The sequence below is a fragment of the Mycteria americana genome, chromosome 1 (assembly GCF_035582795.1).
Source record: "Mycteria americana isolate JAX WOST 10 ecotype Jacksonville Zoo and Gardens chromosome 1, USCA_MyAme_1.0, whole genome shotgun sequence".
Classification (NCBI taxonomy): domain Eukaryota; kingdom Metazoa; phylum Chordata; class Aves; order Ciconiiformes; family Ciconiidae; genus Mycteria; species Mycteria americana.
The window spans coordinates 206,965,792-206,984,413 of record NC_134365.1 but is presented as its reverse complement, the minus strand read 5'-3'; positions in this window follow the sequence as shown (position 1 = coordinate 206,984,413).

The window sequence follows — 18,622 nt, the reverse complement described above, 5'->3', positions numbered from 1 at the left end:
AAAATTTTCCATATAATAATTTGCTTTATTCAATTTAAATTGAAGTCATAAGATATAACCTTTAGATGCATGCAGACTTTCCTTCCTCCAGAAGCACATGTGCAGGACATGGGGAAGGGAAGAGGGCAGGAAGGTCAGTCCGCTGCGTTTCACTGCAGTGTGGATCCAAACCCTGCTGGACAGGAGCAGTGGCATAACATCCTATAGTCGCCTTTCCTTTGCCAATTGCCTTTTTGTAGCTGGCTGTCCCCATCCATTTGTAAGTCTGGCTCAACACTGTCTTTAAAGGACTGAGTCAAAATGCAACCTAAAGCCCTGTATACATCGTCTTGACAAAACTGTATCTCATAATGTAGGAAACATTTAACTTAGTACTTGGACTAAGGCAACCTCAGGCTGCCTGTAATCCTGCAGCAAATCTTTGTGGTAAGCAGCAGGCTCCCATCTACAACAGACTGATCATGTAATGGTGTTGCAAGGGCAGGCAGAGTAGCTGTGACAGCATGGAGAGGCATGCAGCACTCGGTCTGTCCACACTAACTGTAACCCAAACTAAGGAGCAGTCAATGTCTGAAGCTTTTCCTGACTCATCCTGTGGATCTGCACATGTGTGTACATGCTGGGACAGCACAGTGCATTTGGGCTTTGGTGATGATGGAGGCCAGGGTTTGAAAGGCAGGGTAGACACAGCAAGACTATCTTCTTGTGCCTTTACCTGTGCTGAGCCTTATGGCCTTGTATAGGTCTTTGGAAAAATGCTGGGAGTATAAATATCGTTAACCAAAATTTTGCATTTAGCCTGATTTGCAAAATCCTATTTCTATCAAAAAACTAAACAGCCCCAAAACACCAGAAGGTTGATAAACTTCATTGTAAACTGACATGCAGTAAAGCAATTGCAGAGGAATTACAGACTTACCACCAGGGTTTTATGCTCTAGTGTAAAAGGTGTGAGATTGAATTTGAATGCAGTCAACAGAAGACCAGAGCAGAAGCTTGATTTACCTCATGTGTATTAGAGAGAGCTGAGATTCAGCTAGGAGGATTGCAAAAAACTAAAACCAGTCATATGTGAACACATAGGTAAAAAAATTTTTTACACCGTTTTTTTTCCCTAGAAGTTGTCAGGTATGATCATGTTATTGCCTATGATCATGTTATTGCCTCTATTCAAATGATTCCTGATTCACAGCACTGATTCATGGCTGGAAGCTGTCTGCTGTTCAGACAGATCCTCTGGCTGTGGGACAGGTCCTTTTCTATTCCTCTGTCTGATTTCCAGTAACTGAGTATAAAGACAATAACATCATTGTGTTGGTTTTGGCTGGGATAGAGTTAATTTTCTTTATAGTGGCTGGTATGGGGCTATGTTTTGGATTTGTGCTGAAAACAGTGTTGATAATACAGGGATGTTTTAGTTGTTGCTAAGTAGTGCTTATACTAGTCAAGGACTTTTCAGCTTCCCATGCTCTGCCAGGTGCAGAAGAAGCTGGGAGGGGGCACAGACAAGACAGTTGATCCAAACTGGCCAAAGGGTTATTCCATACCATATGACGTCATGCTCAGCATATAAAGCAGGGGAAGAAGAAGGAAGAGGGGGATGTTCGGAGTGATGGCGTTTGTCTTCCCAAGTAACCATTAGGCGTGATGGAGCCCTGCTTTCCTGGAGATGGCTGAACACCTGCCTGCCCATGGGAAGGAGTGAATGAATTCCTTGTTTTGCTTTGCCTGCGTGCGTGGCTTTTGCTTTCCCTATTAAACTGTCTTTATCTCAACCCATGAGTTTTCTCACTTTTCCCCTTCCGATTCTCTCCCATCCCACTGCAGGGGGAGTGCACAAGCAGCTGTGTGGTGCTTAGTTGCCAGCTGGGGTTAGACCATGACACTTGGTTATACCAAGAGTTGTTCTGAGATGTTCTTTCACCAAAAATTTCCTTCCTTGAGCAGCGTTGCAGCCTCTGTTTCACACAAAGCAAGTTATGCTTTGAGTTTTCCAAAATGGTGGATTTTGACTTTGGCACCATTAAAAAGCAACACAACCATTAAAAGGCTGCACAACCAAATAAGGACCGCTTGCACTCGAGTGGTGAAGAGTGAGTCACAAAGAAGCCTCGCTAACTTTAGAACAGTTATTCATGTAGCTGCTCGCCAGCCTGAGTGGTTGCTTAACCAAACCCCACATGAGTAACCATTTTTCACTCCATTTCTTTGAAACTGAAGGGTACCACTGGGCTTCATTGCATGTAACCAGATTCCTAAAATCACCTGGGTTAGTTGTGGCTTGTAACTGCCTATTGATCACTGTCTGCCATAGGGAGCACTTAGCTGAGCCATTCAGATGTTGCTAACGTTACAGACCCCTGAAGTGTGCTATTTCCCACCCCACAGACTGTCATCCTTAGTTATAAAATCCTCTTATTGTTACTGCATGTTTTAATAGTACTCCTGACTCCATCTGTGAAGCATTATCTCAGATTTCTCCACAAAACTGCAAGAAGAAATAGTCAGATATAGCCACAAGACCGCTTAATTGTTCTCTTTACTCTCTTATGATGAATATACAATTTAAAGGCAGTAAATTCACCATTAAAAATGTTTGCCTCATGAAAACAATATAAAAATTCTTGCATCATTGCCTCAAGGATATCCATAGGGCATGGGAATATCCTCTCACCTTTTTTTGATTTTTATTTACCATTTCTTTTTTGTGGTCTAATATTTTACTTTTCCATCCTGTCTGCTTTTCTACATTTCAGTTTGTTTTTTTCTCTCAGAGGGTGTCTTCTCCAAATTATATAAAATTTACTAAACTATTAGAGCTGCTTCCAACAAAACAATGTTTGACAGATGAGTATGTTACAATAGTGTACAAAATTTATATAATAGATATAGACTTGATGGGGTTGCAGCTGATTATAGCAGGAGTTTGACAGTGTCTAATTTGTAAAAAGCTTAATAAATACATTAATACGCACACTTAAAAAGAACTTTGGTGTTCATCTAAAAAAAATATTGTCTAAATGTAATTTCATTTCCTGCAAATACAACCTCTTGCCTGTAAGGAAATAACTCAACCTGAGGCAAAGCATTACTCAAGTGAAGCCCTATCCTTGTTCCCTCTCCTTCTTCTCATTTTTCTTTGTTCCAAGAAATGAATTTTCCTTTGTTCTCACCCTCCTGCGGAGGCTACAGGCCAGAACCGGGCAGCATGTAAGACATCTAAAACAGGAGGCAGGCAGATGTTAGCGTATTGGGTTTATGTGGCAAGGTTTTGGTAGCAGAGGGCTGCAGGGGCAGCCTCTGTAAGAAGACACCAGGAGTTGCCCCCATGTCAGATAGAGGTGGTTCCAGCAGGCTCCAGGAGACCTGCCCCTGCCTGAAGCTGGCCCATCGGTAATGCTGGCGGTGCTTCTGTGATAACATATTTAAGAAAGGGTAAAGAACGCTGCACAGCAGCTGGGAGAGAGGAGTGGGAAAATGTGAGAGCAACAGCCCTGCAGACACCAGGGTTGGTGAAGAAGGAGGGGGAGGAGGTGCTCCAGGCACCAGAGCAGAAATTCGCCTGCAGCCTGTGGTGAAGACCATGGTGATGCAGGTTGTCCCCCTGCAGCCCATGGAGGTCCATGGTGGAGCAGATATCCACCCTGCAGTCCATGGAGGACCCCACGCCGGAGCAGGTGGAGATGTCCTGAAGGAAGCTGTGACGCCGTGGAGAACCCACGCTGGAGCAGACTCCTGGCAGGAACTGCAGCCCATGGACAGAAGCCCATGCAGGAGCAGGTTTTCTGGCAGGACCAGTGACCCTGTGGGGGACCCATGCTGGAGCAGTCTGTTCCTGAAGAACTGTACCCTGTGGAAAGGACCCACGCTGGAGCAGTTTGTGAAGAACTGCAGCCTGTGGGAAGGACCCACAATGGAGAAGTTAATGAAGGACTCTATCCTGTGGGAGGGACCCCATGGTGGAGCAAGGGAAGAGCATGAGGAGGAAGGAGTGGCAGAGACAAAGTGTTACGAACTGACTCCAACCCGGATCCTCCCAGTGCCACTTGGGGGACAGCAGGGAGGGGATAGAGGAGTTGAGAATGAAGGAGTGAAATTCAGCCTGGGAAGAAGGGGGAGTGGGAGGAAGGTGGTTTTAGTTTTGTTCTTATTTCTCACTATCCTACTCTGTTATTAACTGGCAATAAATTAAATTAATTTTCCCCAAGTCGAGTCTGTTTTACCTGTGGTCATTGGCAAGCAAGCTCCCTCTCCTTATCTTGACCCACAAGTTTTTTGATCTTATTTTCTCACCCTGTCCTGCTGAGGAGGGTAAGTGAGGGAGCTGTGTGGGCACCTAGCAGCCAGCCAACGTCAACCCTCTAGAGTTAGAGAGCTTTTGGGGGAAAAAAAGGAAGGGGGAATTTCACATTACAGTTTCATCACTGCCAAATGTCTGCTTAGACTCTTTTCCAGGCACCAAAATCTATGTCTATATTAAGGAGTAAAGTGAATGTGGAGGGTGAAAGAGCGGGTGCTGAGGCCCGGGCACCCATGTGGGAGGGGGCTGCTCCAGACCAGCTCAGGTCTGAGCGTCCTTCAGTGGGGTGGTGTGCTTTTTGGCTCAGTGCCATCTGAAAGGGACACAGTTTGCTCATGCCCAGCTGATCCCCGTGTGAATCCAAGTGCAACGAGTGCAGATGGTTGGGAGACTGGTTTTTGGAAACACACGCCTGGTCTGGAGTGAAACACTCCTGCAGGCACACGCAGTGCCCTGGCCCTTTAAAATCAACTTGACATCATTACGTTTTCTCCAGAGGCAGTTGTCACTGCCAGGTGATTATGCTGATCACAGGTCAGGAACAATACGCTTTTGTGCATTTTAATCCTCTATGATCCTTTACATTAATGTGTAACAAAAGAAGATTACACATTAAAGGAAGACTGTCCTGGCTTTGTGTCCCAAAAACTTTACTGTAAGTAAAGTTTCCATTTTTATATCATGGAAGTTTAAATTTTTATGGAAACTAAGGAGGAAACTAGCCTAGGGTTTGGGGTTTTTTTGCTACAAATAAACAGCCCTTTACAGTTAGAATTAATTTGTCACAGCATCCTGTCTGAGCATGACCTGCCCCAGCCTACTGTTACTGTGGCTTGCTCTGGAGGTAGTTGTCATTTATTGCTTTGCAAAGGGTGGAAGGAGTTTGACTCCATTCCACTAGTGACAGATCAGTGACTGTACCATGACAAGGAGAAAAAAAAAGCAATCCCAGTATGCTTTATACGATTCAAATACAGCTGTTTTTCTGTAGTTTACAATTATTTTAAATTCATCGATTGCGTACAGCGAAGCCAGAAGTGTTGCACCAGGGATGTGCTTTCTATCTAGGTCACAGCAGGACGTTAGCTTGTACTGGCTGTTATAGCTGTTGCACTGTGGATTATGACAGCTTCCCAAATCCTAAGAAAAAAAGTAGTCACTTCAATAATGTGAATGTTCTTGTCAAGCAAGGGTGGCTTTTCCTGTAGTTAATATAGACAATAGTGCCAGATCTTAAAGGAACAAATGCATTGTGCTCTTGGTGACACCAGTATTTGTAGAATTATTAGTCTTCATTCCTTGCCTTATTATCATAGCTCCTTGTGAAGAAATAAAAAACTTCATATTGTTTGACTTTCACTCGGGATGTCTGACTTAAACCACTGAGGGCAGTTACATTAATTGCAAGAATATGCAAGCATGAGTTAGCTTCTGGGAAACTTTGCCCTGGTTTGCCGTACCTGTCCTCAGGTTTCAAAGAAACCCCAGCCCATACCTGCCTGATCAAAAACTGCAGCAGACCATAAAACAGCTCTATAGCTGCCCACCAAGCCAAATTTGTAGGCATTGTTGCATGAAAGCAAAGTTCACGTGCTTGCACTAGAGGTCTTTAAGATGAAAATTTGGATCAATGTTTGATCAACTGTTTTTATGCTGATTGTCAGTTTTCTCTGTTGGACCCAATGTATAGCTGGCCTGTTATATAGCTTATAGCATCTTTTATACCTCTACAGAATTTGACTCTGTTGCAGAAAGACATTTCCCATGATTCTTTTATTTCTACATATTATTTTTATGAATTTATATGGGCCTTATTTCTTTGCAACTTTATCTTGAAATATGAACTTAAACTGAAGAGAAGCAGATGTGAAATCAGAAGACATGATTATTTACTTATTTTTTATACAGTGTGCATACACGCTAGCAGGCTGTTCACTCCATGTAATATTTATAGTAGCATAACATTAACTTGCAAAGTAAGTATAATGGAAGAACATAGAAAGATGTTCTGTCATTAGGGACTCTATACACATGGGTAAGTGAAATGGATAGAGACTAATGCTATGAATGGAACAAAGTGTGACATGAGTATACCTCAAGATGGCAATGCACTTTTTCATATGGTGAACAAGCAATAAATGAAACACTAGGCAGCTAAGGGAATATTATGCTACGTGAATAGCGAGACTTTAATGGTTGGAGATACATAGGAGCAGAAACTGTTGAGAGAAAAGATTTGAATGTGCCTACATTTAATGGCAAAAATTTCGTGGTTAATTGTGGAAAGAAAAGCTTCTGTACTGATGAATCTGCTTGAAACATGCCAGTTTCCATTTTAGGGATGCAACCTCATGCAACTTCACTGACTTACCAACTGAACTGTGTGGAGGCGTCACTTGGTTTAGCTGTCATGTGATGGAAGCATCCTCGCAGAGATCAGGAAGCTACCCCCACTTCCCCAGTGAACTGGGAAGCCAACGCACTTGAATATGAGTGTATCTTTTTCAGCAATTTCCTAGCCAACATCACATGATGAGACTACAGTATATCTTCATTGTAGGGGGAGGAGAGGTTTGCTTACTTTATCTGTGCTAGCCAAAGCTACATTGCTGCCGCTAACATCTTTTGAACAGTACCAAAGAAAATTCAATTCAGCTTTCATTTCACCATTATGGATAGGAGAAGTTTCAGGCTAAGGTTAGTAACTAGCTATCAGACAGCTAAAGCTGCTCTTGAATGCATGACTCAGATAGCTGGATATTCAGAAAAAGTCTCTGGATTCGTAGAAGGAGGATCTGAGAGACCTGCATTCTCAAAACCACATATCTGCTCTAGTTTGACAAGGAGCGTAATTGCTGTATTGTGGTAAGGCAGGACCAAAGCTGGTGCATTTTGCCAGAATTCTTATTTTTTTTTGAAAAATACAACATTCTGAATATTTATAACTATTTATTCTCAAATTATGATTACCTTGCAAACAGAGCACAGTTATAACATTATTACTATGCTGTAGAGTGGATGAGGATGGACAAGCAATCCACATAGCTCAGCTGGGCTAGATCTGCTAAATGTTCAGACTGTGATGTACTGAGAGGTGATGTGGGGCGAAACCAGAACTTTAATCAGCTACTTTACAGCTTCCAGCCTCTTTTCCCAACAGCTTCCCACGTAACATGGAAAACCCAATTGAAGTTACATTAGCTTTTAGTGATTACAGAGTACATCCCTGTGGGTCTGAAAGAAGAGAATCCTACTGTCGGAGTGGGAGACGGACCCGGAGTAACGATGAATCTCAATATGAGTATGGTCATTCTCATTTATTCAGATTACTTAACAGGTTTATATAGAAGCTAAGCGAAGCACGCGCTAACAGCGACTATTCTATTGGATAACTATACTTGTCCACGCGCTTAAAACAATTATATGATTGGTACAAAGTTGCCGTTCACGCACTGTTCACAAAGGGGGGTTTATCAGCACTTTCCCAGGCTTAGTCCCGCTTATCTTGCTTTACCAAGTACTCCTTCTGCTGTTCTCAAGGGAATTTCACCTTGATCTCTGGCTCCCAGGCCCCATCAAAGGCTGGATTGCTCACATCAATTAAGCTGTGTCCTTTTTCACTTAACCATTCTTCCACATCCTACAATAGTAGATAGCTGGTATGAAATCACTGTAACAGAAAATAAGACATCCAAAGCTATTACTGTTCTGACAGAAGTGGCATGCAAGAGTTTTGTAACAAGTGGAAGAGAGACTGCAGTAGAAAGCAGGAAAGAAAGCAAGCATGGGCTAAGAATATATACATCTATAACCCAAACTCTAGCTTTGCCTAAGATACTATCACATTTGGCCCTTCTCCATGCCCTCTTTTTCCAAAAAAGGCACACTGGCTTGTGGCACTTCTCCTGAGCCTCCCTTGAGCAGGAGAACTAGCACCACGCATAGAGAACTAATCAAACAATCTTCTTTATTAGCTGGTACTGCTACACCACCCTCTGCCATAACACAGTCCATTCAACTCAAGGTTGCATCAGATCTAGACAGCACACTGAAATCTGGCTTAGGACTTCAGCCTTGTCTTCTCCACGCAGCACAGCATATTGGTAATCCTGTCCCTATCAATGCTCTTCTACAGGATTTTTTTTTTATTCTCACCCTACTAATCACTTGACTAAAAGGCCTACTACAGTAACCTGATTCCTTCAGTTTTTAGGTTGCCCCACTCAAGCTCTCATATCAGCCTTTCAATCAGATTACCAGCCTGGCAATCTCAGCTGGTAGATAGCTGAAGTTGCACAGATGAAGGTGGACTCAATTGCCTTTAAAAGGGCAACCACAGAAATGGAAGGCATACTATATATTCACCTAGTTCAGGGTTTCTGAGGTGCTTGAAAAGATCAAGTATTATTAAATTCAAAATTATAGCGATAAATGAACCTATGATTGCTGTAGAGAGAGGAGAATGACAGACGAACACCATAGCAAATATGTCCTTAAAAGGAGCTGCTGGAGTCATGTGAGGTGTGTGGAAGTTTGGTAGGAGAGACTAAACCCTGTGGTCTCTGCATAATGAGGGAAGAGGTCACACAACAACAATATATGAGAGATCCAATTTTAGCAAATTGAGTAATCTAGTCAACATGAAATGTGGCAATATGGCCTTGAAACAGAGGCGGGCAAAACCTAAAAGGTATGATAAAAACTGGCAATGTTTGCTTCCTGCATGGGGATCACATTATCCTGTACAAGCTCAGCCCTGCTGTGTGCCTCGGTTACTGATGACCAGAGCACAGGTATGGTCCCCAGCCAAGGAGCAGTTCCGCAGGTGACCCGGAGGGTATATGTGGCTCTGTAGGAAGCTGGTGAAGGGACGGGGACTGACTGCCCACCAGCAGCTTGTGCTCAGCTGCAGAGCACATGGTGCTGGGCTTGCAAACCCACTGCTTCTCCAGAGCTGAGCCTGGTCTTGAGGAGAGCTCTCCAAAAGGCAGCATTTCTGCAGCTGGTGACTGCTCCTGGTCTAGCTACTTCTGCAGGTCCTGGTTTGTGCATGTGGGCTGTCAGCTCCTCCTGGGCTGTAAAAGACATGAACACCCCTCTGTAAAGATGTTCTGTGTTGTCTTCTGCTGACCTGAGCAAACGAGATCCCTGGAAGTTTTCAAGCCCTAAAAGAAGATAAACAGAGTTCATGATTGGTTTTGTTAAGGCTTATTAAGTCCAGCTCCAGAAGGGATAATGTTTGGCCCAGTGCAATGAATAATCATTGTGTTTAGGAGTAAGCAAAAGATACCGCCCACAGGTGCCCTGTGTGAAGGAATTTGTGTGAACAGACATTGTCTTCTACCAGGAAAAGCACATTGCTCTGTCTCTAGAAACCATTAATTAAACTGAGTTATTGTCAAGAAGTCAGTGTAGTACTACTCATTCCCTCCCTCAGTGCTTTGGCTTAGTCTGGTGTTGTGAGTTTAAATGCTGCTCTCCTATGATGCTGAAGTCCTGTTGTGAGAGTTAAGGAAAATGCTTAAAATGAGCAGGTGTGATACTAGAGCTATGCTATCAAATCTTAACAAAACAGACCTAGCCAATTTCCACCTGGCTATGTTATTAAAAATTGGAATGATTAGTATTAGTGTTTCATTCAAAGTGATGGGAACTCAACGAACTCAAGTTGCCCAGCTTACTCCTCTATATGGAGCAGAGAACAGGGTTTTCATGTCAGCATCCTGCATAGGGTAACCCAAGGGAAGCTAAAGTCCATGGAGAGCAGTGTCTGTTTTGTTGAGGCTTTGTCTAGTAAGTTATTGTTTATTAAGTCCCTATTCAGAATAAACACAAGGACATACCAGTTCCTTGTGGGCTAGGTAAAGAATTAATATTAGACATAAAGATTAAGACATAAACAACAACAACAACAAAGATTGTAAAAATGGAGTTAGGAAACAAAGTCCACTGGAGACTTTTTTAATGAAGTATTTCATGTGAAGTACAGATATTGTGGACAGAAGCAGTGAAGCCTTCTGGAATTTGCAGGTGCACATTAAATCAGACTGTGATACACATTTAAGTTGGAAGCATATCATTGGACCTCCAAGCCCCAGCAAAACAGGGTGCGGTTTAAAAAGGAATTGAAATCATGTGCTGTGGTTGTGGTTAAATATTGCTCATTACCATTCAGGACGAGGAACTAGTTTATAGTTGATCACAAGCTGCACGGGAGTAAGAAGAAATGTTTTGCTCTTTTGAAAAAAGCAAACATCATCCCAGAAGTAAAATAAATGAAATCACTGTTCTGCTCCAACAGGTGCTGATATGTCCCTGAGGAGAGTTTCGCATACAGTCTTGTGCACCGTGCATCTAGAAGGGTGGGGACCAACTGAAGGGAGTAGGGAGGCGAGCCACAGGAATGTTGTTTAAAACATAACTTCTGTGGAAAGTTCAAGGCAATGGGGTTGCTAAGTCTAGAGAAGAGAGGGTTGAAGAAAGACGTGATACCACTCCACAGCTACATGGGTCATAGTGGCAAAGGGGAGAGAAGTGTCCGCTGTGAATCGATTTAGCTTAGCAGGTAGGAAGAATGCTCTAACACCAGGATAGTTGAGGTTGCAGCAGATTGCCTGGTGAGGCTTCAGAATCTCCATTACAGTAAACTTTTAAGAACAGCGGGTTAAAAAGACATCACTCATTTTATCTACCTCTCTCCTTGGAGAACTGCACCTGCATTTCTAAGTGCCAGCTGGGTTTTAGGAAGACAGGAGCAGGATAACCAGAATTCCACTACCCGAGTTTTAGATCTGTGATACAAAGGCAAGTGAGGGAGCCATTGTGAAATAACCATGATTTTGTTTCAAGCATAACTGAGGTCATTTACAGGAAATATTGACAGCTGACTGATGGAGTCAGTATATTCTGCAAAGTGAAGTGTACATGTGAAAAAATACTACATTTAAACCTTTTCCTTTGGCTTAATATGACATGTGCCACACACCTCCTCTATCACATGCTGCATTTCCTGCATTTTTAATCCCAAGGAAAACTTTCTGTATTTCTTTACATTACAGTACTTTGTGAATTTTCACCAAAACTGAATGAGAATGTGTATATCTTTTTTTTGCTTGAAAGAACTGGATTGGGATCTCATGAAAACAGCTGATTCAAATGAGCAATCTGTATTCCCACACTATTATTTATTAGCAAATCAGCAAAGGGATCTTAATATCATTCACTTCATTTATGTCTTAAAACTATGCCTAAAACTAAATGGACTCTTTAGTTTGGATTCTTCGTTCACACATTGCTGGGAACATTCCTGCAGTGTTGAGAGTGCTTGAGAGTGAAGGGAGTCTTGAAGTGCTGGGGGCTTGCAGGAAAGGTCTATGCACAGATGGCCTGCAGAGTCAGATCCCAGAAGTGTGAAAAACTTTGAAACAGGGGTGAAAGCTCACTGACAAAACCACTGATTTGTCTTAAAAATGAAAAAGAATAGGTCAGAGCTCATACATCTTTTTGTAAGCCTGAGGCACTTGGAGCAGATGCAGAATATAGTTTTATTCTTTTAGATCTTGTTAAATTTCAGTACTTTCAGCTTGTAGAGATGACACATTGCTTATCATACAGTTTATTGAACTATCCGTTCACAACGGTATATAGTAAACATTCTCACCTAAAGGGGAGGAAGAAGGAAGTAATATTGTAAAGTAATATTGTAAAGTAATATTGTAATATTGTAATATTGTAAAAAATATGAACTTAATTGAAAGGATTTCAGTGAGGTCACTGTGCAAGCAGTCATAACAACAGGATTTTTTTTTTTTTTTTTGGCTGGAGCAAAAATATCTCTATACAAATTCTTCATTCTTCTGCATTCTGGATTTTTGTTTAATATGTTAAATATATTCCAAAATACTTGAATTTGTTCCAGAATGTATGCAATGAAAGGTGCTCTTCTTGAGCTAGTTTTCCAGAAGACATGTATGTTTTTCTCTCTAGTTAAGCATACCTTTATGATTTTTTTGAAAATGAGAACTAATATTGCTAAAGGACACTCATATATCCCATTTACCTGTAATTATACTATTCCCTCCAGGCCTCAGCAAATTGTTCATCCAGTTTTAGACTAGAATTAATGTTATTATGCTATGATGTATTACAGGGGAGGAGTGAAGCTTAGCCATTCACATGGGGACCGTTTCAGTGCAACTTGCCATACAAGGGATATATGGCTCTTAGACCATCATGGGGAAGGTAGAATTCCTTTGAGCTGAAAAATTTCTATATTGTGAACGTGAGAGAATCTGCATCCTTGGAGTGCCCTTGTCCAAAAGAATGATCAAATTCATGAGCTATCCTACCCCGCTGAACAGATCATGTCCTAACAAAAGAAAAAAAATCCATTAGGCTTAACATCAGATTTGAAAGTATAGTTTGGCTTTCATAAGAAACTTACATTTTTAGACAGATGAGTAATTTCTGCCTTCTGTGATGTATTGTAATAAATGAAACATATGGAACTTAGGATTTTAAGACTAGAAGGTACAGTTGTGATCATCTATTTTGAATTTCTTCATAACGCAAAGGAAAGAGTTTCTTTAACTTTTGTCCTTTAATTCTGTTATGTTTTGACTGCAGTTTCCTGGGGTACCAGCCCTGCAGTCATTTCCTTGGGGAAAGTCGAATTTGGCCTGAAATTAGGAACACATCTAGAAGAGGGTTTGAGAGGAGAGATATGTTTCAATGGTGAACACTTCAAAAGAAATGTATATTTTTGGTGAGATGCAGCAGCACTGTGGATGGGGAGCTGAGAGGGGCTAATGGATGACAGCTACCGAGGATACGTGCAATAACCCTAAACCTTCTGTGCAGATAAATCTGTTCCTGGCCTGAGGTAGGAAATGGAAGGAAGGAGTAAAAATCCTTCCTGAAAGGATTCTTGTACACTGATTGTTCTTCAGCCCTTTGGCATGTATCACAATACAAAAAAAACAGGTGAAAAAACCCGTTTTGACGGAAGGTCGATGTGAACGTGCCTGCTGAGCGGCAGGGTTGTTAGCTGCTGCCCACAAGCAGTCTGGGACTTTCACACTTCCTGGTTTGCCACATCATTGTTCTGGGCAGGATCCAAAGCTCATGGAAATCAGCAGAAAGATTTCACTGGTAGGAGGTACATGACTGAGCTTGTGGGAGGTAGTCCATTGTCCAAAATTCCTCTTCATCTCAGTGAGTATCACCTCCTATTTCCTCTCTTTCACATCCTTATACATGACCTAGCACAAAATGACATCCATCAAAAGGGAAAAAGTTACCATGTTGTAGCAAAATGCATACTGTATTTTAGCTGGCAGTTCTTGTACTCAGGTAAACAGTTCAACCAAAAACTACTGTAAGTTGAACCCAGAGGATAATAACCCTTGGATTTTCCTTCCCTGTTAAATTGGCTTTCTTTCAAATCCCTTGTATGTGTTAAGTCAACAGGTACTATATTCCCAGCTATGGTATGAGCAACATCTCAGGTTGCAGGGAATTAAAATTATATGGGCTAGTTAAAGACTTCCTTCCCCCAACACAGAGAGCTGCCAGGGGTTAATTTCCAAGGGCAGTGGTAAATAGATTCTCCTAAGGTGTCTGTCTCCTAGCAAATAGTGCAAGAATGCCTCACGATTAAGCATGCTCATGCCATGTCCCTCTCTCATTTTCACTTATCCCTTTATGCCCAATCATATTTACAAAAGGAATCTCTGTTTTGTTCCTTAATGCACATTTTGATTGCCTTTTGCCATTCAAACAAATGCAATTGGTTCAAGAGCTTCTAGAAGAGCCAGAAACATGTAAATTAAATATTTTGGTCATCAGACTTTAGTCATCTGAAATCCATCATATCTCATTCATCAGGTTCTCTGTATGGTCAAATATAAAGGGATAGTCACTGTCAAGAAGCGAATAATCCTGTTACACGATAAGAGGCACAATAGGAGGGATGAAGGACCCTCTGAATCTTTCATTCTCTCACTAGTGGCCATTGATGGATTCTAGACTAGACACCAAGCTTTTGCATGTCTACAAAGGAGGTGACTATGACTGAGGTTGGGTAAGAATCTCATCCTTTAAAAGGTTTTCTTTCATACTTATGCACGTATGTGTTTCTAAACATTGAAAACAATTTGTGTGAGTTTCAAGACTTAGGTAACATATTTAAATGTCTTCCCGTTAACCTACTCCTACGTGTGAGGATTCTTTTCTGTCCTGGTAGAATTGCACTTTTAAAGTCATAATGTCACATAAAGGCCAGATTGTTCTCTTCCTCTGTTGCGGGTGGAAGATGAGCTGTGTATCTGCAGGACTTGAGGGCAGAGCATCCCCTGCCTGGTTCTGCAGACCTCCCTGCTCTGCAGGACACGGCAGGAGAGATGACAGCAGCTGGAGGGAGAAGAGAGGCAGAATTCAAGCGGGTATGCTGGAGACACTGCTTTGGGAGCAGGAACTGCTTGGTTCGATGGGATGCCTATTTATTGTGCATCAAAGACTCACAGATGAAATGCATGCTGAATGTTAGGCACCTGTGTAACTGAAAGATACTGTGTACAATTGACTTTTGTGCACTGCTTTTTTCTTAGATCACTTAGATTTGGGCTTTGGTATTTTGCTGCAGGTGGCACTTGAAGTTTTTTGGAGCTTGTGCCCTCTATGACTGAAACAAATTGTCCTTCCTCAGCAGCGCTTGCATGAGAAGGTGACATAGCATGAAGATTCTCATCACTTTTCTTAGAAGAAAACCTCTCACTTCAAAATGTCTTTTGGACAGGTGATTTACAAAATCAAACAGGAAAAGCAAACACCTTTAGAAACAGTGGTTATTCTGATATCAGTGTCCTCACTTTGCAGTTACAGAGCGTTCAGAGGGGTCACGTCCCTTGAGTTCCTTAGAGATGTTTTGACTGTTTGATTCACCTCTTCCTGTTTCAGGTCTGTATCATTGCACATAAGGAAAGTTCCAAAAATACTGGTATTGATATACAAATGTTTTATTCTGTGGTCTAGGAAGTTCTGCTTTCTTTATAGCCTCATTCAAGTAGTACTAAGTACATCCAAACCAGTTAGAAATTGACACTGGAAATTCCCTTTGTGTGGGGGAAATTGTCTGCAGACATAAGGAAGCTGCAAGTATTTTGCCTCCTTCATCAGATCCTGAAGTTACTGTAACCTACTTTTAGGTAATGTTTAAACAGAATGACACAAAATGTCTTATTTACCTTTTCCCTTAATAAGAATTCATTGTGGTCTGAAGGTTATGGTGCATTTCAATCTAAAATCAAGCTGACAAAGATACGGACCACTGCTCAAAATCTACCCATATCATAGAGAAAAGGTTACACTCTGCTTAATAGACAGGCAAAAAAAGTCGGTGTTTGGCCATGTGCTTTGAAATTCTGCTCCTGTTCTGGAGTGACCATGAAGCTGACTATTCTAAAATAGCGTTCCCTAATGGTCTAATCACACTGATCAACAAAGGTTGACCCAGGAAGGATTTTGACTGACTATGTGGAAATAGTTTTTAGGAAATAGTTTTTAGGACTGCCTTGTCAGAAACTTTTTTTCCCTAAAAATGCTCAGCATCGGTATCTCTTATTATTCTATCTGTAGAAGCAAAATACTCAGTCAGATTTATTTCATATACTTACTTTGGATGATAATAATAGCAAGGCAATAACTAACAGAGCAAAAGGGTCCTTGCTTTTGAATTACATCCAGAGGTATTTTATTGTTCAGTCGATTCTGAAAAAAAGACTAGGTGTGTTACTTTACTGATGTTTTGAATGATGTCATCATATTATGTCTTCACAATGACAAAGTAAACAGAGACATTGTTAGACGTTCATCACCTCTCTTCTGCCCAGCACTTCTAGGAGTCAAAACATATATTCAAATATTGTGTGTTAAAGGGAACATGTGCCTTCACAATACAGGACCAGGAAGCGATGCTCAGATTGATTCCTGAGAAAATAGTTCAGGGAGAAGCAAATGCACTGGCGAATGAGAGAGGCCCAAGCAGAGACCTATACTGGGTATACCAGCACAGTGATAGCATGACAGCGTCAAACTGCTGTCATGCTAGAACAGGTACATGCTATATAGTGCTCATCTGTGCACCGTGCTTATTCCTTTTTTCTCACTTCAAGTTATTAATACGCAAGTATATTTTGAACATGTATTAGTTAATGTTTCTTTAAGATTTTGAAAGAAGTGAGGTTATGAGTATGACCATGGCAATCACAGTAACAGTGCAGAAGTGTGATACCTTATTCAATTTGCTCAATAGATTTTCTGTTTCTTAAATTAATTTTTCATTGGAATGAAGTATTTTAGGTATTATCAAAAAGAGGACACCTTTCTGCTTTGTTACCATTCTACATCTCTAAAGCAATGGAGTCAGTATTAGTTCTGCAGCCAGCGTGTAACGATGACAAACAGCAAGCCCTCACATTCATAGGAAACCATGTGTAAGAGAGAACTGCTATGTCTTCACATCAGGGATTTGACATTGAGACTGTTCATCTTTGTCACTTTCTCAGCATCCAGCTTTCCAGGGATATGAAACCCAAAGAAAGTTTGCATTTCTTTAATCTTCTTTCTGACACATTGAACGAATCTGTTTGTTCTCCCTGAAGGACTGTGCTCCATGCTATAAACCTGCTGCAGATAGTTCTGTATGAAAGTGGCAGCTCAGAGGTTGTTCATGTCAGGAACAAGATAGTCCAAACAAGAGGTAATATGTCTAGCATCTGAAAGAAAACCTAAGAATATTGACATGTTAGGCAAAAGATTCAAATGCAAATTCAGAAGCAAATATATACTTTGTCTTTTCTATTTTGCATTGTCACTGACCAAGGAGAGGTGAGTAAGCAGAGGTGAGTGGTTTCCTGCATGCTGCAGGAAACCACTGTTAACATGGGCTGGAGAACAGAGGAAACCTCATGCCCAGACTGCATGTGCGCCACTCCAACCCAGACATTGGGCTATCTCACTGAGAGACACAATGCCATTTCTGGATGTGAGTCATTGCTCAATATGAGCATTGGAGGGAGTTGGAGGACACTGCAAGTACAGGAGGGAACAAGCAGGACCCAGTCTGCCCCTAAGTAGGCATGTGTTGGTGTCAGAAGACACAGAAGCCAGTCTGGTAGACATTAAGAGAAAATCCTATCTCCAACCTGTGTTAATAAGGCCCAGCTACTTATATGCTACTATAGTATCTAAGATTAATCCTGAAAATAATAATAAAGAAAATTACATAGTGTTTATCAATGTTTATTCCAAAATCAGACCATGACATTTAAAAGGATGACCAGAAATACTCATCATACTGTCGTGGTGGTTCAGTCTGAAGCTGACGCGCTTGTTACTTGTTCTGCTTTTTCATTTCTGTAACCCAACCGTAGCCTTTGGCTTATGTGGGCTTCAACTGTATTTTTAGTCAACCAAAATGACCTGCTAGAGTCAGATCAGTTCCTGGGAGCTAGTTCAGGCCTCTCCATCTGCTGCAGGCAAATTGTCCTTCCGTCTGGTTTGTCTGAGTAAGGACTACAGGCATTGCTTCACAGGTACTGTCAACTCTTGCTGATAATAAACAGCTTCTTACTCCACCCTTTCCCACTAACTTGACTGGGGCTATTTGCAGATTTCTGCAGCTTATCCAGGGCAATGAGATCAGGATCTGGCCCACAAAGTCTTCAGCATTCCTGGGACCCCAACATCACACTTGTGGGACCCGGAGATCCTGCCACCTTTACTTCGGTGCCTCCCAGGCTATGAAAAGGTTTGGACCTACTTTGGCCGAGGGAAAATCAGGGTTCTTTCAGGCTTGTGTTGCAATGTTAAGCAAAAATACAGTCCAGAGTTTAACAAAATGAAGAAAACTGACCTACTAACTTTGTATCTTCTAACAGAAATTTCCTCTCACTACCAGTTTCCCCCACTGCCTTTCTCTGGCTGTATGGATGTGATTCAATCTTCCTGTAAGTGATTTATACTAACTTATATTTCGTATAAGCTTGAGTCTACTCCCGATTATTATGGAGATGACAACATGATAATAGATGGATCAAATATTTTAGGAAGAATGTTGTTGTGAATTTACTTTAAGGTTGATGAAAAAAGCACTTGCACATAACAGGCAATAATTAACTCCAAACACTGAATCTGTCCAGTCAAATTTCCCCCTTTTGTCTCTTGCCACTGAAAACTGGTGATGTGTGGATACACCTTGTGTGAATGTACGTGTAATGCAGAAACAGAGAAAAGTGCATTTTGCTAATACATTTCAAACAGCTG